At 33.3% G+C, this 13,031-nt stretch overlaps 1 protein-coding gene across 5 annotated transcripts in view; it reads left to right on the plus strand.

The window, feature by feature from the left end:
- The window catches only part of LOC126964921 (uncharacterized), a 648,802-nt gene that overhangs the window by 94,192 nt on the left and 541,579 nt on the right, over positions 1–13,031 (plus strand). For all 5 annotated transcript variants that reach the window (XR_007729448.1, XM_050808242.1, XM_050808243.1 and 2 more), the window contains one exon: positions 5,342–5,362. The gene's annotated coding sequence lies outside the window, so the exon portion shown is untranslated. The remainder of the gene's footprint in view (positions 1–5,341; positions 5,363–13,031) is intronic.

Raw genomic sequence — 13,031 nt, forward strand, 5'->3', positions numbered from 1 at the left:
TTCGTGTTCGAATCGAGTTCGAGTCGTGATCGAGATGTCACTCTGATGTTTTTATCTATGAGCTCGTGTTTCGGATTCCAATGGTAAGGGAATATGTCTTTAGTAATACAACACGGAACTGAAAAACTCTTGTCTTTATATCTATACCATATAAATAAAATTGGAGTGTCTATTTGTAATATCTAAGTAACCGTTTTTTACTACATGTATATAAATATAACGTGCATACACCAAAATAACATTTTTTACAATTTTTGTCTCTCTGCCTGTCTGTTTGTTCGGCTGGACCGATTTGGACGAGACTTTTATTGGCAGGTAGCAGATGTAATAAGGAGTAACTTAGGCTACGTTAGTTTTGGAAAAAATCTTTTATTTTAGAAAAATAAAGTAATGTTGCAATGTCCAAGAAACGGTCTAACTCTAACAATAATTTATTAAGCAAAACAACGTTTGCTGGATCAGCTAGTACACAAATAAAATTTTAATATGCGTTTATATTAACAGCTAATTATGAAATAAATAAGGCTTTATCAATCACGCAATTAGAATTGTTATTATAATTTTTTTATAACCATTTTATTGTACTTAATTATATTACTGGATAACTTTTTGAATTAGGTCAGTCAGGTCACGAAATTTTATGCAATTGTTGTCTTGTTTTAATTGGTGTTTTTGATATAATATTATTTTAGTCTGGCAACCATTTATGTATGTTTAACCTGTATGTAGTATGCCAACCCGCTAGACCCCTGGCGTTGTCCGGAAGACCAGCGCTAATCATATCACCTATGGGTATTATTTCAGGTAAACTCCAAAAGTGAACTGCAAATTTATATAAATTAATAATAAGTCTTCTTGTATACTAGGTTTAAGTTACAGAAAAAATGATTTTCCTTTCTTTTCTTCTTCTATATTTCTTCTATTGCTGTTACTATGAATTACAATTTTTACATCCTTTACTAATTAATCATCGTGATTTTCTCAAAAGCTTGTCCTTCTATATAGGCCTCCTCCTTTTCTCTCCCTCTTGCCATTCTCATCCACTCTGAACTTTTCATTCTCTTAACCTCTTCTCCCATCGTTTAAATTACTCGCCTATTGCTCCTTTTGCATTCACGTAGATATCACTCATTTATATCTTATTCTCATTTTTCGCATTTGTCACGTAGTCGTTGTCACCTATTTCTACTGCGAACAGCTTTGCAACTTTGAATAAAGTTATCCTACTCTTAATTTTTGTTAGTCTTATTTCATCTCCTTTTTATTCCTATTATACATCTTTCGATTCCGTTATTGACAAACAGCTTCTTTATTTATTCACTTATTAAGCTATTATTAATTAATTTACTTATAATATTTTATATATCACTCCCCGTTCTTCTTCCATTCGTCCCTATTACGGGACCATAGCACTCCTTCGTTATTTACTAGATCTAGTACCAGATCTACCTCTTTTTCTTTCGGCATCTAATGGGTACCAGTTTGTGGCTATACTGATCCATCTTTCGTTTCTTGCCCTCAATATATGTCCTGCTCAATTCTATTTTGTAGTTTTACGATTCCTAGTATGTCTTATAGTTTATATATTTTTTCTATATTTCATTCTTCGCTATTTTGTCTTTTCGTCTTCCTACTTCAACATCTTCTGAGTTGATTGCAAATAAGGCCCGGTTTTACCTTTCAATAGAACCTGATTTATAGGCAACCTTTGATTCGCAACCGAGGACTACCGTAACCAATGTTTCGATTAACAACTCAACAAAACCCCCATTAACAAAGACTAACTTTAAAACATAATGTGAGCCAACTGTAAGCGATGAACACTCATTTCACGGATGTTAGCTTGGAAAGTTCATAATTAGCTTGACCTTAACTTATGATGTATGATTTATATTGTTATTTTAACTGATTTTGAAAAAAGATGTATGTTTTTATGTATTCACCTCATAGGTCCGCCTCTTCTTTGGAAAGATTTTTCATTTAAAATGATATTGTAGTTACAAACAAAAGTCTGTTGAAATAATTGATTTTTAATTTATGAGCCATATTTCTAAGCAACAACTCAACTACGCTCGTCACCTTGAAATACAAAATGTTAAGTTTTGTTAGCCCAGTAATTTAACTAAAACGACGCTCTTCAAACCGAATCCCAAGTCATGTACAGTTCCGCTTGGCGGCAGAGGAATGGTTGAAGATTGTATAAATCTGAATGCATGATCCATAAATTTTGGTTTGTTTTATAATTTTTTTTTTGGATATAAATTAATATATTGTATATATTTAAAACCATCAGAGAGGGAAATGTATATTATGCATATTTATTTTGTAAAGCATAAAAATTATGTACCTAGGTAACAGAATAAAAATTTATTAATAACAAATCAACGACCCTCAATTAAATAACAAAACAGAATGGTTAGTAAATTTCTGATCAATAATAAAAAAAAAAACAGTCAGAATTAATATCTCTAAGAAATGGCATTTTCTAAGCTATCACACTGTCACCCAGCTCCTAGTTAACATGCAAAGTCAAATAATCAATCAAGTCTTATACGACCCCCATAAAGCTTACACAAAGTCTGTATATCTTCACACAGAGCATATCTAACGATCCCAAATAAACGAATCAAGAGATATTTATTGGTAGGTATTGAAATCAATCAACATCAGAAATCCGTGTTCCATAAAGAAGTCGAACAAATCTCGATAAAGCCTTGGTTTATGGGCCGCCGCGGCGTTTATGACCAGCTAGGAAAGAAACGATGGTAACAAACGGACCGCACTTGATACTGTATCGTTATGTCAGAGTTCATTATGATCTAACGTGTTTTATTTGCTAACTAGGGAGTTATTTCTTTATTTATTGAAGTAAAACTTCGTTAGGCGTGACGTGACTCACGGACTAGTAAAAAAAGATGGACTCCGCGCCGTGGCATTAGCAAGGTGTGTGCGGTTACGGGGTATAACAGTTATATAATTTTTTTCTCCCTTCGATAATCATATATCCACAAATCGTTTTATATTATTGATTTTACACTTTTTCAAAACGCACAACGGCATTTTAATAATATTTTATTGCGACGCAAACTGATCTGTCATAGACGATGGCAAATCTCATAATGGCGGTCGATCGGCTTGTATTAGTGTAAGTGTATGCGTGGGGCTATGTATTTACACGTTTACCGGCTTGTCTTGGTGCCTCACTATTATGTAAGGTGACACGGAGTCCTTATTTTTTTACTCGTCCGTGAAGTAACTCAGAATATTTTTAAGTAACGTTAGTACTTCCGGCAGAAAAAAGGCAATTGAAACAATTTTTAACCGTTATAATTTAATGGTTTAAAAAATTGTTTCGAATTGCTCAGTATTATTTTCTGAAAATCTCCAAGTGTATTTTTGTTCATTTATGACTAATAAATAATAAATAAAAGTTCTCAGTCTGACGTTTGCGACATTCGCTAATTTTTCTTCGTCCATCAGACACGTAAAAGATCCGGGCCCATAGAGCCATATTCGTTAATATTAAATAACAACAACAATTCAATGAGAAGACGATGTGAAAAATACAGCTAATCTAACGTTTTGAAGAAAAGCTCGAAACAGAAAAATATGGATAGCTCTTAGGCCTATGTCGAAAGACAAGCAAATGAAAATTTGGACGATAATATATATAGGACAAACGATCGTAGTCATCTGTTTTTTAAGTGATCACCATAGCCCACATTCTCTTGCAATACCAGAGGAATCACAGGAACGTTGCCAGCTTTTTAGAAAAGATGTACTTTTTTTAAGGTCTCCGTGTCGTATCGTCCTGAAATCGACGCGTAAGGAAAGTCATTTCACAGCTTGGAAGAAAGTTCCTTGAAAACCACACTGTGGGAGAACACCACACACCTATCCAGATGTATAATATATAGGTATTGTATCCTAATTTGTGGCGTGGTTTGCGATAGTGGAATTTGGGGGAAGGAATCAGGTTAGACAGCTCTTCGGAATACTCCCCGCGATAAATGCGATGCTCAATGAAGCAACGTCTCTCAGTTAATAATAAAATTTTAAACTAATGTTTATGAGCATAAAATTAAAATGCAGAAATATCTAAGTTAATAGCCGATAGAAGCTTTAAATAAAAATATAAAACCATCATCTATAAACATGAAAATCAGGTTTACTTCTTCTCCCAGATTTTATATACTATCACAAATAAATGTGATTCCTTTTGTCTTCACTTACCAAAAAATAAAAGCTTCAATCAGAATGTTATATTTCAAAACGAATAACATAGAATGGTGCATTTTCAAAATGTTCTAATCAAATCGCTCTCTACCAAATGAATATTGACCGATCAAACATATGATCTGATCCGCTACCATTAAATCGTGAACAGTCTGAGAGAAAATATTTTAAAACCTTAAAAGTTGTTACAATTCCAACCTTAAGCTCTCACATCAAAGTTCAGTTTTATATAGTTCAATTATATGAATTACGACAAAAATCTATCATTGAATGTGTTATAGTAAAGGTTCTCTACCCGCCTGGCTAATTAAGACATGGATTATCAAGCATTTTGAGGCAGTAAATAAAATAGTAATCTTACTTTAGAGTATAGGCCATACACGGTTATCTTTGAATGTTAAACCGAAACGCATAATGTTTCTTTTGATCCCACCTACACATTAAGTTATTCAGTGATAGTTAAGGTGTTCCACACAGATCCAATACGACGTCGAATGATCCAAAAGTTTGAAACTATTTAACGATCACGACACCTTGAATAAATTAATGTTAAAATTGCATACTTTCAGCATGTAATTGATAAAAATTCTTATAACTGCTGTATATTTCAAGTATTATCATGCGTTCCATACATATATCACAAAATAAGAAAATAAAATATTAAATTTGCAAAGTTAAATTTAAGTTCACAATAACCATTATGAAAGTAATTTAGTTTAAACTAAGCCCTTTAACCATTATAAAAGTGGGTTTAAGGCTACTTTGAACACGTTAGATATTACTTTTCTGTTGTACCGTATGTTCGGGAAAGGTTAAACTATAAATAATGCAACTTTAATATCTTTAGTAAATTTATATTTGACATAAATTTTCAGAGTTTACGTCATACTATATAAGTATACATCAACTTATTATTATCTATTATCTCTACAAATTTTCCTAAAGTTAAACAATGCTCCCGGACAGCCGCACTGTTACCGCCGCATCTGTTTTGTATGAAGACACCTTTATAGTCACTGTCAATATTAATGTAACTGATATAAAATAGATGTGTATTGAGAACTGCTAATGGTGTTTTGACGTTGATGTCTTTTGTTTGTTGCAGGATCCGCGCCGTAGCGAGCTCGTGAGTATTAAAGGCTATCTTATTACTGTACTTGAATTTACACAAATACCTGTACATATATTTTATGTACTCAAGCTTTCACAAAGCAATTCCAATTCTCGCTATGTATAATAGAGCATACTCTACATACATTTCTATACCATTTTATTATTTTTAATAAGCATTTGTTTGTTATTAAATTCATCAGAATCAACAAATCTTTATCAAATACTATCTTAATAGCAAGTACATTACTTATCACCTACCGCCAAATAATGCGTCATATTCTCATCCACAAAATCTATCATGAAAATAGAAAAAATACTCAGCTTTTTTGAAACATTGTTACATGTTAACTAACAATTACTAAGTATAAAGAACACAAGAACGTAATGTCTTCCCCTTAATAGAGACTACAAGAACAGTGCTAATGGACACTCTTAGTTTTACTCTACTTAGTTAAATAAGTTTAAATTAAATTTATTTTTAGCCTTAGGATAGATTGTAATTTAAATGATAAACTTGGGTTTTTATCAAAAAGGATGAAAATCCTTTTTTGAAGATACCTTTAATACAGCGTCTAAGATGTTTCCCATCTTAAGCTTTCTGGGACTCTCTTACACTGAAACATGTAATAATATTGCTTTTAATCCCACCAATATATAACTTTATACAGTTATAGTTGAAGTATTCCGAAGTGGTCCGTGTCGGAAGTCCAAATGCCAACGACCACGACATCTCCTTAGCACATGATGCCAGCTAGATCGGTAAAATTCAAAGTGTTATTTTTTTTGCCGCCAAGTAAACTATACTTAAACGGCTAATATAAAATTTTTCATTATTTGTGTGCCGCAGATGTCAAAAATTGGATATTAACGTTGTGCATTTTTGAATATTTTGGAATGGTTAGAGAATAATTTCGCATGATTGCCTTTATTTATCATTACAAAAGTACTATCTATTTATGTTCTTAAATAAAATATTCATTTATTGCGCTATCGTACACAAAAATAGCAATTTGCAGTACATAAAAAATTTAACCCTATTTTTTGTATGGAAAAAGGAGGACAAACGAGCGTACAGGACCTTGTGTTAAGTGATCACCGCCATTTGATTATTAATTAACATTAACACTTCAAAACTATTACAATTATTTTACATTAAAGTTTATCTCTCAGAAAAATCAAATTTCATCTATAATTCCAACGACTGTCTTACGAATTTTCGATCAGGTCAAATGTCTTGACGCGAGTTTAACATTTTATACCCATCCCAATAAAAGTGCTCAACGCCGCTAAAGATATTTTCACTTCAAAAATTATTACTGTGACTTATCATTTATGTATCAAATTCTCAAGAATCTTGAAAAGGGACTTGAAATCTTTCTTTAGCATAAAACAAGAATAAATAAGAGTTAAACAATAACGCATTAACCGTAACCGCGTAACCAAGGCGAAGCCTTAGATGGCTTAAAAGCATACGTTTTTTATAATGTAACTTCAACTTTTATTGTGAAAATTTACTAGCCAATTCCCATGAAAAGCGTAGTATTCCATAAAAAAATTGATATTTAAAATGTCAAGACTAACTTATATAGTTTACGCATGTCTAAAGTAAAATGATTTCTGACTTAGCATTATATGTCCAAAATTCGATGCTTAAATGACTCACAGCTGATGTAATGCTACTTAAAAAAATATCGATGAAAAGGACCGATCGTTAGTTTATCAAATATTGTTTGACCATTATCGGTAAAAGCGACGTAAAAGTGACCGCTACCGGCTTTGACAAATATTTTAACACTAAAAATGTTTGCTGTCAGTAGTACTTACCAACCGTGTTTGATTTTTAAGTAAGATCGGGTTTCTCAATCCACTGTTTGTTGTGTTAATTATAGAGCAAATTGGATTTATAATGACTACGTGTGAGTTTATGACGTGTTAGAACAAAATGCGTCAGTTTGAGAGTCGTTCAATGACTTATATTACTTTTATTCTGAAGGACTGCTAAATAGCCAATATTCAACGGGGGAACAAAGTGTCGCTGCTAGCATGCTCCTTTGCACAGGATGCCTGCTAGATTATGAGTGCCAGAACTATGTGTCAGCTAATGCTGACACATAGTGTGTGTTTCGGTTACCATAGGTAGTGAAATTACTGGGCAAACGAGACTTAACATTTTGGATTTTTCAAGAATCTTAAGCGGCACTGCATTGTAATAGGCAGGGCGAATTATCGTCAGCTGAACGTCGTGATCGTCTCGTCCTTTATAGTCATAAAAAAAGTTTTGAATTCAGTTTGGGGAAACATTCGTGTGCATAAAACAGTTAAATAGTAAAATTTAATTTCACGGTCTTCTCTATTTTTCACTAATTCTGATTCGAATATTGCAAGTATATATTAGTACTTATACAGTAAGTAGTATATAGTACGAATAGTTGTATAGGCATAAATTTATCATGATGATTTCAACAAGTCCTTACGTAAACATCTGCACAAAAAGACAGACAAAAAGTCAAAGAATTAAAAAAGAGTTATAATTAGAATTCCTTAGAAATTGATAATTTGATTATAGTCAAAGTCGAATAAACTTTATTTAATTACGCTTAAACAAAACGCTTTAGAATCGTCACCCCAAATATTTATTTTAAATTACTGAATTTACCTTATGTTCGTAAAAAGTTGAGCTCGTGAGAAGAACATATAAGAAACTCAACCGCCACTCTTTTCAATCAAATAGAGTATTGTACAATGGCTGTAATATACACAACAAATTAGTTTGTAAGGTGCTGCATTCAATATACGAGTCGTGTTTAAATAATATAAATTATTTCTTACAGATAGTAGATAGATATATACTATAAATATATAATATATATATAGATGTATAATTTCGAATAATAATAATATTAAATCATTTTATTTCAGGCTACAAGGCCCATAAAATAAATACCTCATAATCTAACAACATACATATTTTTAAAACTTAAATCTACGTCACATTTTCGCGGTGACGATACTTGCGGAACACGATCCCCTTTGGCCACAGCTTCACGTCCAGGAATGTCGATATATGTTCTGTCGGGACGCGACCAACAAAAGAGTTAAAGTCTACTGCGTGACGCGTCACTAGCTTTTCGACCCCCAACCGGAACCTTGTCTTCTCCACCAAGTACTGAACAATGTCGGAGGCCTTGGTGGTGTGGTGAAAGCGGGAGACGTAAATATACGTCGCTGGGACTACGGGACGCAGGAGCTGGTTCTGTCCTATGGGTGCTGTGCCACATTGATTATGACTAGGAGACCTCCTATTCTTTCAAATTCTTCTTCTAATATAGAAGATATAATAATATATGTTTACACTTTTCGATGCTTGCATTCTTCTTTCCTGAGCATAATTACAAATACAGAGATTTGTCAAACTCTATTTCGCTTATCATAAGTTTCTTTTATAACTAAAACATTCCCAATCCATCATAACGTTCATACAGGACTATTTTTTGCTTCAAATACAATGATTTACACGACCCAAACAAGGCATTTAACACACTATAAAATTAAGAGATAAACAATAATCACACAATAAATCTGTAACTTAAACTCACATGTGTTGAAACGCCGGGTTATTAATGACAGACAGACACCCATCTCGACTTCCACACTATTTCATAATGTGTCTAATTGGAAACAAATGTGACAGTACACGGTTTTGTTTGACGTGCAAATAAAAGATAATTTTATGTGACAAGCTTTGTCGGAAACTTAGATTAGGGATTGGTCTCCGCTTCGCTCCAACTAGATACCGCACCACCTAAGAACGATAGCTTTTTTATTACGGCAACTATTAAATGCTTGTATGCGTGACATCTTGAAATTCAATGGCATCTTTGAAATTTTGTAACATACGCTTCGGGTTATTTTACATTGTAATTAATAAAAAACAAAATATTTACTGATGATATGTGATACCAGTCTCTTTCTTATTTCATGTAGTATTATTTTTATAAAGATTTACTACGCAACCCGCCATTTTAAATTAAATTATTAGCAAAGGTTTACAGAACATGTGGCACGTCAACGTCACAGTAGCGCAGGTTATCAACTGTAAAATAAATCCTGTAGATGGAGCCACAAACTGAGAGTTGAACAAAGCATACAAGATTTTATAATCGATACATCACTCGAACGGTTGGCTCAGTTGGAAAGAGCGCTCGCACGTAACGCAAGCGGTCGCGGCTTCGACTCCCGCATCTTTCATAAAATTTTGTTTTCAGTTTTATTTATGTTATCATTTGATATTTTATTTCACATCTAAATATGTTTCTCGTATTTTTACCTATAGAGCTAATTTTACAACTCCCATAGTCTCCAGATTTCATGATGACTAATTTTTGAAGCAGTCTTTCAAAAGCTTTTAAGGTTTTTTTGTCAAAGTAACTGAATGTGCAGCTTATGATGTAGTATATTATATAATAGTAACCTAACTTCTGCCCTAAGTTGATCAATAGTTCTTGTTAGTCTGTGCTAAGTTCGTTTTTCAATCTCGAATCTTATCAAGTTATCCCAACTTATTGCTTGAGCATCTCGAAATGATTTAGCTTGTTTATTTAACGTGTTGGCAAAACGAATTGGCAAGTTAGGTCAAAAAAAATTATTGAAGCAGGCGTTTTTTGTGGAAATCCAAAATTATCCAAAGACTGAAGTCAGTCTCGTGCCAGATTTTGGCGACTCAACATGTCCTGAGGATGCCTCGTGTAGAGGCGAAACACGTGTCGAATTGTTTAAAGACAAATATTGGCGGTATTAACACTAAAGAAAACTCAAATCATTTGGATAAGTTGGGTCAAGTTAGCTGAATACTGGATGAAATTGATTCCTCATTTCTTCTCGTCGACTTTCTGGATTAAGTGAAATTTCTAAGATTTTTCACTAAATTGGTGTAACATCTATAGATACCCTATAGAAAAAAAATTAAGTGTGTGTGTAGTTATGTATGCATGCAAGAAGTTATACTTCTTTGGCGTAACAAATCAAAACTCCTTTAAATTATTTATTACTCGTGCCATTCTACGTTTGTCGAAAGAACAATTGTAGATTAGGGTCCTATTCAACGGCGAAAGTGTAGTCTTTATAAGTTAATTAATTTTTATAAGTGAACTGAACTACATGAGTTAGAGACCGCTACTGAATATAAAATAAAATTATAATTGATGGGAAGACAGTGTGGTCACGCATACATATACAAATAACTTATTAGTTCCTACAACAATATTATTGGAAAAATCTTGCAAAGATGGCTTTGACAATTAATTATTAAATAACGAATACGGCTGTATGGGCTTGAACCCTTTGCCTCTCCTAATAATGAACGAAGAAAAAAAAAACTAATGTCGCTAACGTACTCAATAACTCTTGTGTTTATAAGTATTAATTTACATTTTTTTCTTTTTTTTGACTTACTCGTGTAAGCCTTTCAGTTTTTGACTTTTGAGTATTTTTGTTGCGTCACTTTGCATATATTGTAATTGAAATGATTTGTAAAACAACTAAAATGTAAATCTTGGCTTAAAAGAGTGGCAATGAGTTTCTTTCTCTACTTCTTCTCATTAGCTCAACCCTTTACGAAGTAGCGGTAAATTCAATAAGAAACAATATTTATATATTTTTTTTTGACATTCATAAGTGTCATTTTTGTGACCTACATGAATAAAGTGTTTTTGAATTTGAATTTGTAAGAAAATTTTAGAAACCAAATTCACCCAGTTACTTTTGTGTTACAGCAATTCGCGCTTCTTAAAATTTCACTCTCATATTTTTTTAACAACATCTATTCCCTAAGAGGAATTATTTCATGGCACCACCAGTTTGTTTTACGAATCTTTCGTAATCGGATTACTCGATGCAATGGAGCGATGTAATATCGTTTATAAGATTAACGTTTCAACACCCATTTATTTGTGAATAAGAAGTTTATTATCACAGTTGCTCTATTTGTGTTGCCGGAAAGGTTTGTAAGATCAATTTAGATTGTAATTGAAGTTGAATTTAATCGATGTATCGTGACTGGTTTTGCTTTAGTTTTAATAACCATCCTTATGGAAGGTAGGTTTCTTATTATTTGATCATTGATTTGATCCAGCATGAGGTGGAAAAGGTGATGATAGATTCAAATTTCAACACATTCCATGTTAGTCCGTTTCTGGTTGTTATCTTATAATATGATAGCGAGGGTACGTGCTGTGAACTTAACTTCATCTTATTGAAGTAAAAACTTCTTTAGCAATGATTTGAAAGTCGATGAAACGAAAAAGCGAGACAGTACAAAGAGACAGACACGATTTAATGTGGGAGAATATGAGATAGGAAGCATCATACAAAGGTCACAAGGTCAACGTTTTGCGATTATCTAACGGCCGGTCTAATAGAGATAAATTACTACCTTCTACTGTCAGTAATAAGCTGTCAATAATCTGAAGCTGTCCCATAGTCCCCGATAAGTCATTCTTATCACCTTATATTGGAACGCGTGAATTGCAATTTCCATACAAACTTTATATCGCTGGTAAGCTATACGTCGTTCCATTGACAGACAGCGTGCACGTATAAGGTGAGTTACCGTCGTTAAGTTTATTGGGACAGAAAAGTCAACGATAGTTAAGTAGGAGTTTCTAGAGCATAAGCGACACATTACAGCAATTGTTAAAAAAATTACTCCATTCTAATAATTTGCCATATTAAGTTAGACCCAACCTAAAATGAAATACAACAAAACCCATCGCTTGGTTTGATAACCTTAGGCCTTAGGCTCGGTATCCACCAAAGCGGAGAGGAGAGGAGATGTATTTTGATAACCAATCAGATTTCGATATTTTCACATCTCCTCTCCGCTCAGCTTTGGTGGAAATGGATCAAGCGGAGAGGAAATGTCTCATTTTTCTAAAGAATTTTGTCCGCGTTGAGCGATAAAGCGGGGTGGAGATTCCTGTAGGCGGACCATTCGTAGATATCACTTGACTGACTCTGAGCTCTCACAGCTCACATCTCCGCTATGCACAGTTCATATCTCCTCTCCGCTTTGCTGGAAATAACTTGACAGCTTCGCGGCATATCCCCTCTCGTCTCCTCTCCTATCCGCTTTGGTAGATACCGTGCCTTAGAGTTCGCACTAACTAATGTGTCAAAGCAAAACAAACGCAATCGCAGTGCCGCTCAGAATTTCGGATTTTATAAGAACTCTCAGTAATACTGCATTAGAATGGCAAACGCATCTATCATAAAAAACAATGATATTACAATCTACTAATTCAATATATTAGACCCAACGAATAAAATAAAGTTAACAAAATCCACGCCTTTAAATTAAATAAAACATTGTGTATAAACGCTGTTTTAAATTCAAGGCGTCGCTTCCAAAATATCAATTGTATCATAATTATGTTTGGATCCCGTTCTGTTGATTCTTCATCATATTTCTTTTACATCTCGTAATTATCAAGTTTTTATTATTTAACACGGCCTGTTTCATGTTAAATGCCGATTGCATCGCAGTATCTTATTATATTTGTTAGTTTGAGGCCACTAAATTCGCGGTTACGACTAAAAGACTAGGGTCGATGATTTTTTAAACCAAAAAAATAAGAGTAGGATGAAACCCATTGGAAAAGGATGAGAATATAACAAAAATGAAAGTA

This window comes from Leptidea sinapis, chromosome 6 (genome assembly GCF_905404315.1).
Source record: "Leptidea sinapis chromosome 6, ilLepSina1.1, whole genome shotgun sequence".
Taxonomy (NCBI): Eukaryota; Metazoa; Arthropoda; class Insecta; order Lepidoptera; family Pieridae; genus Leptidea; species Leptidea sinapis.